General features: G+C 45.3%; 1 long non-coding RNA gene across 2 annotated transcripts; it reads right to left on the bottom strand.

The window, feature by feature from the left end:
- Positions 1 to 725: 725 nt before the first annotated feature.
- LOC148138521 (uncharacterized) lies at positions 726 to 9133 on the bottom strand. 2 transcript variants are annotated; one of them, XR_015753961.1, is made up of 4 exons: positions 9101 to 9119; positions 7070 to 7203; positions 6144 to 6221; positions 726 to 1985 (listed from the first exon to the last, which is right to left on the bottom strand). It is a non-coding gene; the product is annotated as an uncharacterized LOC148138521 (long non-coding RNA). The 2 variants fall into 2 exon arrangements; XR_015753960.1 differs by lacking the exon at positions 7070 to 7203 and having other exon boundaries at positions 9101 to 9133.
- Between the last annotated feature and the right edge of the window lie 437 nt (positions 9134 to 9570).

The following is a 9570-nucleotide window of genomic DNA, read 5'->3' as shown; positions in this document are numbered from 1 at the left end:
AGCAATCGAGGAGCAGGACAAGTTTTGGGCAGGAGCCCTTCATCAGGAATGAGGCTGGGAGCCTCGGGTGTAGACAGATAAAATCGGGGTGGGGGGAAGGGGTAATGCAGCTGAGAGTGCAATAGCTGGATGGAAGTGGGTTGATGGTGATAGGTCAGATAGGACGGTGTAGCAGATAGGTGGGAATGAAGATTGACAGGACAGATATGACTTATGGACGGTTCTGAGCTGTAAGATCGGAACTGGGGTAAAATGGGGGATGGGAAATGAGAAAAATGGTGTAGTTCACATCAATGCCCTGTCGTTGAAGGTTCCCGAGGCTGAAGATGAGGCGTTGTTCCTTCAGGCGTGGAGCCGTGAGGGAGTGGCAATAGAGGTGTCCCAGGGCCTGTAAGTGGGAAGGAGAGTTGAAATGTTTGACCAGGGGGCGGTGCAGTTGATTGGTGCGAATGTCCCGGCGAAGATCTCTGAAGCACTCTGCCAGAAGGCGTCCAGTCTCCCCAGTGTAGAGGAGACCGCATTGTGAGCAACGGATACAGTAAAGCTCTGGTGTGGAAGCTCTGGTGAAACGTTGATGGGTATGGAAGGCTTCTTGGGGTCTTGGGCGGAGGTGAGGGGGTAGGGGTGTGCGCAGGATTTACAATTCTTACGGTGGTAGGGGAAGGTGCCAGGAGGGGAGGGCGTTTTTTTTACAAAGCGTGAACCTAACATGATGGTCGTGGAGGAAACGGTCTTTGCGGAAAGCAGATAGTGGAGTGGAGGGAAATACATCACTGGTGATGGGCTCCATTTGTAGATGGCAGAAATGTCGGCGGATGTTGCAATTTATGCAGAGGTTGGAGAGGGGTCGCAGTAAAACAATGGTGTAGGATTGCACGGGCAGGAAGGGGAGTGCAATAGGGAGATGACGAGACAGGAATACTGCCAGATTCTGGCCATTCACTATCAAAAGAGATACTGCTTCAGATCCTGTTACATTGCCAATAGGCTGTCGAGGGAAGGAGGAGCAGCAACGGTCAATCAAGATCGATGATCATGTTAGTTTCTGCTGGAAGGGGGAAAGGGAAGAAATGTCGAAAGACATGATCCAAATATCCGGAAGCCCTGAGGTTATAAAGCCCCTACTGTTTCGTTCAGGGAGAAGGTGAACAGCCAATACTAAGAAAGTGTGTATAACATCAGGGACATGGCTCTCTAAGCAGACGGTTAGGTCTCAGGCAGCAAGCACAGCAGTTGCATCCCAAAAGCAGTGATATCAGGATGACTCAGGATTATTACTTCTCATTTCCCATCCAAAGCATTCTCCTAAATGTATTCAAGTGAACGTGCCTTCCCAACATTTCCAGACACAACATTCCACCACGTAACTACTGGCTGGATGAGAAAGTTATTCTCTCAACAACATCCGTTGAAAATAATTATAAAACTGAGCCATCTCACTGATTGGCCTTGTAAAGAAAGGTAGACAATGTTTTAATGGCTATTCTGTGCTAAGAATTCATAGTCTTGAAATTCTCTATCTAAAACTCTCTTGCCTTCCGCTCTCCCCTCCAAATTTAGTACTCCCATTTTAAAAACTCGCTTTCGAAGCGATCTGTGAACCACCCACTGCACTCTCTCCAACACATTTCCAACAACGTGCTGCCCAGAACTGTACACAGGACACCCAGAAGGATGGATTCGTGTGGACGGTAAGGGCGAGGCAATAATCTAGTTTGATAACCAACCTGCACACAACGGTAGTGAGTGTGATGTGCGAGTGATTACTGACAAACTGTAAAGGCAGGCAAAAGAACATAAATACAATTTTACAACAGGCAGAAAGACTGAACTATTGTTGCTGTTCCTCAATGAGAGTTCGAAGCAAATATATAATCACTTTTTATTCTGCTTCAATGTCGTTGTGATACCTTGCCGTGGAAGTGCATTTTTAATTTTGCAGAATGTTGTTCGATCCAGCCATGCCACACATAAAAGCAAGCTTTCTGAAAGACGGAGGAATGGACAAAATGCAGACATGTCAGGAAAATGCAGAACTGATTTGAGAGACATAAGCCATCCTTAAAACGTTATGTTGTTGACGACACTGTAAAGGTAAGACGGGGCTGGGAGGTGCCATGAAGTCGTCGAAATAAGCACTCTAACTGACGCAAAGTGATCGAAAGGTCAAGTCAGCTGGGAGTTTGAAGCAATTCACCCACTCATCTGCACATGTGGTGTCGACGTCGTCGGGCACTATTTTCACCATTGGTTACCAATTTGCGTGAACATTTAACCAGCGTCTTACCCTTCAGGTGAACACGCTGGAATCAGGGTGACAAGGTTGAGATGATGCACAGTTTTATCCCTGAGCTATTATGGGGGTGAATGCAGTGACAAAAAATGAGGAGGGATCCGAATTAAGTGCAGACAATTAGTCAGTCTGGTTTTGACCTCAGTGAATATCAGTCATCACAGGTTTGAGTTCGAGGAGCATGGAAGGGAATGGTGCTTTTCTGGGGTCTCGGGTGATGGGCAACTTGGCAGGAAGGCACAATAAGTGGGAGAGGGTGAAGGAGGTCTCTTTTCTTGGCACCTATTGCTGAAAGGACAAGCTCAATGCATAGAGATTGTTCAAAGGATCCCAGAGGTACACAGCATCGAAACAGACGCTTCGGCCCCTCGTGTCCATGCGAACATTGTTTACGAAATTGAAGCAATTCACTTTGCCTGCAGTTTTCCCATGTCATTTTATTTTAAAGACAGATGTTTTGTTGATTGGAAACGGTTAAAGTTCCCTGTCAGGCTGCGGCCCATAAATATTCCATATTCGACAAAACGACTGGCAGTGAATTTGTGCAAACTTCCTTCACACTGGATGGGTTTTCTATGGACGAAACTCAGGAGGAAAGTCACCATTTTCACCGATACATCCACCTATACGTCTACAGACCAGTCAAAGACAGAATTGCAGTTCCTGTAAGCAAATCTACAAAGGTGACATTAATGGAAGCACAACTCTCTCGTCAACCACACAGAGCAAGTACCACGCTGTTTTCCTGGATGTGAGCAACAATCTATTCACACCTGCCAGCACCCGGCCCATATGGCCCCAAGCCCTTCTATTCATGTACCATGGAAATGCCTCTAAAATGATGCAATTGCACCAGCCTCCACACTTCCTCTGGCAGCTCATTCCATACACATACCAATGCTCTTACCGTCCACCCGATCTAACCCTCTGATTACCTTATACGTCTCAATAAGTCGCCTCTCAACCTTTTTCTCTTTGACGAAAACAGCCTCAAAACCCTCAGCCTTTTCTCGTAAGACCTTCCCTCCATACCAGGCACCATCCTGTAAATGTCCTCTGAACCCTCTCTGTAGCTTCCACATCCATCTTCTAACCAGAACTGGAAGCAAATCTGCAATTTGCAACCTCACCAGAGTTCTGTCCATCTGCAGCATCACCTCATGGCTGTGAAACGCAGTCCCTCTCATAATAAAAGCTAACACACCGTATGCCTTCTGAGCTACCCTCTTAACCTGGGTGGCTACGCCCATGGGCAAACGTTCATGGAAAATGTGATCCCTCTACTCATCTACACGACCAAGCATCGCACCATTAGCACAGTTACCTGCATTTGTGTTACTTCATCCTTCAGCACTATCCACAACTCTAACGACCACAGGGTCTTCCACAACTTTACTAACTCATGATACTATGCCCTCATTGAGGTCATTCATGAAAAAATGAAAATTAACTGTTGTTGCAAAGCAGATCATTGCCGTGCACACTAGTACCTGAACTCCAGGATGAACATTTCCCATCAACCACATTCTGTGTCTCTTGCAGCTAGCCAATTTCTGATTCAAACCGCCTGATCACCCTCAAAGCCTCGCCTCTGCATTTTATGCAATAGCCACGGTAGCGAATTTGCCAAACGCTTTCTGAAATCAATATCCACCACATCAGTCGCCTTACCATAAGCCACCTTTTCGGTCACTTGCTCAAAGAACCCAAGAAGTTTGGTGAGGCACGACCTACACTTCACAAAAAATGGTACTGCCTATTTCTTATCAATTTATTCATTTCTCGATGATTGTATATAATATCTCTTACAATCCTTTCCAAGACTTTACCCACAGCCGAATTAAGGCGCACTGCTCTATAATTGCTATGGTTGTCTCTATTCCCCTTCTTGAACAAGGGAACAACATATGCAATCCTCCAATATTCTAGCACTAATTCTGCAGACAATGACGACATAAAGATCAAAGTAAAAGGCTCTGCACTCTCCTTCCTGGCTTCCCAGGGAATCCTGGGATCAATTCGTGGGCGGCACGGTGGCACAGTGGTTAGCACTGCTGCCTCACAGCGCCAGAGACATGGGTTCAATTCCCGCCTCAGGTGACTGACTGTGTGGAGTTTGCACATTCTCCCTGTGTCTGCGTGGGTTTCCTCCGGGTGCTCCGGTTTCCTCCCAAAGTCCAAAAAGATGTGCAGGTCAGGTGAATTGGCCATGCTAAATTGCCCGTAGTGTTAGGTAAGGGGTAAATGTAGGGGTATGGGTGGGTTGCGCTTCGGCGGGGCGGTGTGGACTTGTTGGGCCGAAGGGCCTGTTTCCACACTGTAAGTAATCTAATCTAATCTAATCTCATCCGGTCCAGTGGAGATACTGGTTTTCACAGTATCTAAAATTGCTAACACCTCCTCCTTGAGAACCTCAATCCCTTTTTGTCTATTAGCCTGTATCGCAGTTTACCCAATGACAACATGTTTCCTGAGGAGACATATTCATTTAGCTCTTCGCCAATCTCCTTTGACTCCACCCACAAATTCCTACTACTATCTTTGATTGACCCTAATCTTATTCTCACCATTCTTTAAACCGATATACCTATAGACAACCGTACACTTTTCCTTTCTCGAATCTGCCAAAGACATCTCATGTCCCCTCTTGGCTCCTCTTACTTTTCTGATTCGGTATTTTCTTGCTAACATTTAACTCTCAAGCGCTGGAACTGAGCCTTCACGTCTCATTCTAAAATAAAATTTCTCATTCCTCTGGACAACATCTTCAACTCCTTTAAAAAGCATGGCTCCCTCTCTTTTCAGCTTCCTCCCTGATGTAATGTTCTTAGGTAATAACATGTTTATCCTTCGATCTACTTGTCTAGTTTAATTAGAAGCCTCGTTCAATTTCATCTCCAATTTAATAAGGAAGACTAGCGATTGGTCTTTAATGGTTCCTCTTACACTTGGTGTAACACTAACTCTTCATATTCACGAGTAAATCACAGGAACAGGAGAAGATGATTCAAATCCTGGAACCTCTCTCACCTTTCAACAGTATCATTTGCTGCCGAGCAGCACATGTCTGCACGTAGGCCTCCTTTAACGAGAAAAATTCTCTGATATTTCATTCTGAAAATTTATGGAGCGTCTACTGTGGTTTGTGCAAATCAATTCTATAACATCCACACACCCTTCTTTCCTGTTTGTGTGCGTGTTTATGTGTGTGTGTGTCTGTGTTTGTGCGAGTGAGTGTGTATGTGCTGGTGCTTCTCTGTGTGTATATGGCATGCGTGAGTGTCCATGTTCGTGTAAGTGTGTGTGTGATTGAGAGTGTAAGTATGGAACTGCATGTCGGTTGGATTCAGAGTGCGTGCACGAATGAGTTGTGTATGAGTGTGTAAGAGTGAGTTGTGTGTGTTTGCGAGTGTGTATCTGAGTGCGCGTGAGAGAGCGTGGGTTTAAGGAGAGGACGTGAGAGTGCGCGTATGTGACAGAGGGCATGTGTTTGTGTGTGTGTGTAGGGGAGTTGTGGCTGGGGGTATTCTTTACCATAAGGGACAGAGCCAAACTCTCAGGCTCTGCCTCAGCAGGAAACTGCAATGGAATGATTGAACTTCTCGTGCACACTCTGTGACTGATACAGAGGTTGAGAAGAGAAAGTTCCTAAAAGTGAAGGAGCAGAGAGCAGTCGGCGCAATTTGGCCCACTGACTCTCTGCATTCCCTTAATTGAATTGCGAGATCACCTTCTCTCTCTCTCTCGCTCGCTCTTTCTCTGACGTACACAGACCGGTGAAATCGGAGGACTGCAATTGCTCGCCATCAACGTCAAATAGCGTGATGAATGACCACTCTGTGATACTCACCCCACACAGATCGTAAGTGCCCGGAATCTTCACGGCTTTAGTGATCAACCTCATGTGCTATTTGATAAAATCCATGCACTGTCAGAACAAGATGTGGACAAGAGAGAAATGTGTTCAGCTGATTACATTCAGATGCATTTGAATTTTCGAATTGTACCAGGCTCCACCACTTCCACGACTAGTTCGCTGCACACACGCACCGCTCTTTGTATGAAAAGGTTACCCCTCTCTTCTCATTTAAGTCTTTTGTCACTCACCTTAACATTACGCTGGCTGGTTTTTAGACCATCCAACTGACAGAGATGACAACGGCAATTTGCCTCATCTCCGCGCCGTATGATTTACTACATTTCTTTATGTTACCCACTCATCTTCTTAAACTCCAGGAAAAAAAAACTTCTCAACCTTCCCAGCCTCGCGTTATAACTCATACCTTCCAGGCTCGGTAACAACCTTGTAAATCTTTCCTTGCTCCTTTTCAAAATTAATATTATTCTTCCTGCAGCAGAGTGAGCAGAATAATGCAGTTTACGAAAAGTGGTCTCACCAAACTCTCATTCAGCTCTAACATGACATCTTATCTCCTGCGTTCAATGCTCTGACCAATGTAGGGACGTAGCACGAAAAATACATTTTCATCACCTTGACGACCTGTGACGTCACTTCAAGTAAATACATACCTGTACCCCTTGGCCTCTCTGTTCGACAACATTCCCCAGACACTAGCACAACTGTGTAAGTCCACCCTGGATTGTCTTGCCAACACCTCACATCCCAACCTGTTAGCGTTTGCTCATTATCAATCCCTCCATACAAAAGGATCATCCTTGTGTACCTTCCCTGAAATGCCTTCAAGGAAACGATATATTTCCTTAAATAAGCACAATTTTCCCAGCACCTTCCATCTCATTCTTACTGAAACTCACCAACAAATTGGACTCATGAGGCAGCGAGTTGCAGACTTCCTGCTGCAGTGTTTCCATGTCTAAACCTTCCTTCCATTGCGACTGGAGCTTTAGGGAGATGTTCTCACACAGGTGACATGACATTGTGGCCCAAACTAAAATTCAGAGACATGGGAGAGATTCTGATTAAATAGGGAATGTTTCCCTGCAGACAATGAATGAACCAGTTTTCATATTTTAGTTGAGTGTGGAGTTGGGGCGACGGACAATTTTTTTCAAAAGAGATTCAGACGAAAGAGCACAAAAGTAGTTCTCTCGCTGTGTATCTTCGGGAGTGCGTGCAATTTCAAGACCCGTGGCGAAGATACAGTGAAATTGCTCTAGAAACTCAGCAACTCTGAAAACAGCTGTGGAGTCAGAGAATGTACGGTCAATGTTTCGGGTCCACTGTAACCCTCTTCAGAACACATTTCCTCCTGCACAGAGCAATCGAGTCATTTTACAAGCATTTCCAATAACTCTTCCATAAAGACATGCATCAATGAGCGTTGGCCCTGAATGGTTAATCAGATTAACCGAATTGAGGCTGATGGAAAGAGAACTGGATTGAGAAGGGCAACACTGGGCAGCAAGTGTTCATAAAGATTTCAGAAGTAGTTTTCGCCTTTATCTCTCTCTCTCTCTTCCGAGCTAACTTTAAAGGTATGCTCAGATGTGGAAGAATTACAGATTTTCTTGTTAACTGTAGAGAAGTGAGTTGGAGGATCCAGAAGGATAGGACAATCCAGGATTGCATAGAGGTGTAATATCATTCCCCATAGTTACCATCTGAATAATGACAATGTATTGTGGTGATTTTTCAGTATGGGACACTCAGACCAGAATGGTCAGGATTCTTTGTGCCATTTGAACTGATGTGTTTCTTGTATTTCCTGCATAAGGACACAACTGGCCACAGGAACTGTGGCTGCCCGGGACTCAACAGATTCTGGACTGGAAAATCTTCCAGAGAGACTGGTCAGGTCTGAATGAGAATTTGCTTACTGAAATGCTGTTGGTAAAACCGCGCCATAAAGGGATATATTATCTCTCCCAGATGTGGAATCACGATAGCTGTTAGGCACAGTTCTCATTATCCCTTATGTCGAAAGAAATACAAGAGTGCTTGTCACTATTGACTGCATTGTCGACAGTTTTGACAAGGATTCAGATCAATGACATTTGTGTCAGTTATGAACTATTAACTCAGCTTTCTGTCTCTGCGGATGATACGAGACCAGCTGACTTTATAAAACAGTTTTGGTTGTTATTAATTCCCAACAGTGTAAAGGGAGCCCATTTGGTCCGTCACACCTGCCGCAGTGCATCCGGCAGTTTCCCTGTCACCCTGCATTTTCGGAAACACACATAATCTGCACATCCGTGGACTGTCAGAGGAAACCAGATCACCTAATGGAACCGAAGCTGACACAGGGGAGAGTCCATGCAATCAGTCGCCGATGGTGAAATTCAAACCGGTCCGTGAAGCTGTCCTGTAACAGTACTAACTACTGTGCCGCCCTGCGTTGACGACTTTCAGAATCCACAGTATATCCCCTCATGGGTACTGCAGGGCCCGGTTGTGGAGTGGATCCCACGCCCTGTCCCATTCTGACACGGCCTCCGATCACTCACTTCCTCAGCATAAGAGCAATTTTGTCGATAGCCCCGTTTAATAGATGAGTTCCAATTAAATCTAAATCGATTTCTCTCTAACCACGCAACCAAGGAAGCTTTCTGAGCTCTCTCAGAATTTCGCACTATATAAATACAAACATCTAAGCATCTTATAGAACCGATAAATTAATGCAACTTTCCCATCGCTGTCACTGAGCAGGGAACATTTCAGATTACACGATGAGCAGCAAAAGAGCGGTGAATTCCCATCAGCATCAGAGCAGTGGGAAGCGACAACCGCTGATTGTCACCGCGTTTCCTAGACACCTACTCAGCGTTCCTTTTCTCTGTCAACGTACAAAAGAGGAAAATTTTACAAAGAAGTCCGCATCTTACCTGGAGATAAGCAGAAAAGGACGAGGAGCTCAAAGAGAACCATCGCTGTTTTCTGACTATCGAAACCACATGAACTCCTGTTTTTATACAACAGGCAATAAACCTCAACAAAGGGTTCATTGTCCAATGACAGAATATTGAGCATAGCAAAACAGGTGAGGCACCCAATAGGAGCGCTGTTTTTTGTCCGAGACAACCGTCCCTGACACCGACAGATTCATCTACGTTTGTCCGGGTTGAACATTGCGCCACATTTCCTCATTGCCTAGAAAGTAAGATCATAAATTCTCGAAGAAAGAGAGAGAGAAGCAGAGTTCCCGTTTGGATATGTTGTGCATTTCCCTCAAGGGGCGTACCGTGTGCCAAAAAAAGACCAAACAACGATCCCATCCAGGAAGTCGCTTGCGGATCTGAAGACAGTTAGGTGGCTGATCCCAAGAACTGGCTGTTCGTACTATCAGTGACTGGCA

Source organism: Chiloscyllium plagiosum, unplaced genomic scaffold (genome assembly GCF_037043375.1).
Source record: "Chiloscyllium plagiosum isolate Xiang-an unplaced genomic scaffold, Cpla_swu_hap1 HiC_scaffold_40, whole genome shotgun sequence".
Lineage (NCBI taxonomy): Eukaryota > Metazoa > Chordata > Chondrichthyes > Orectolobiformes > Hemiscylliidae > Chiloscyllium > Chiloscyllium plagiosum.
This window is presented reverse-complemented; position numbering and strand designations above follow the sequence as displayed.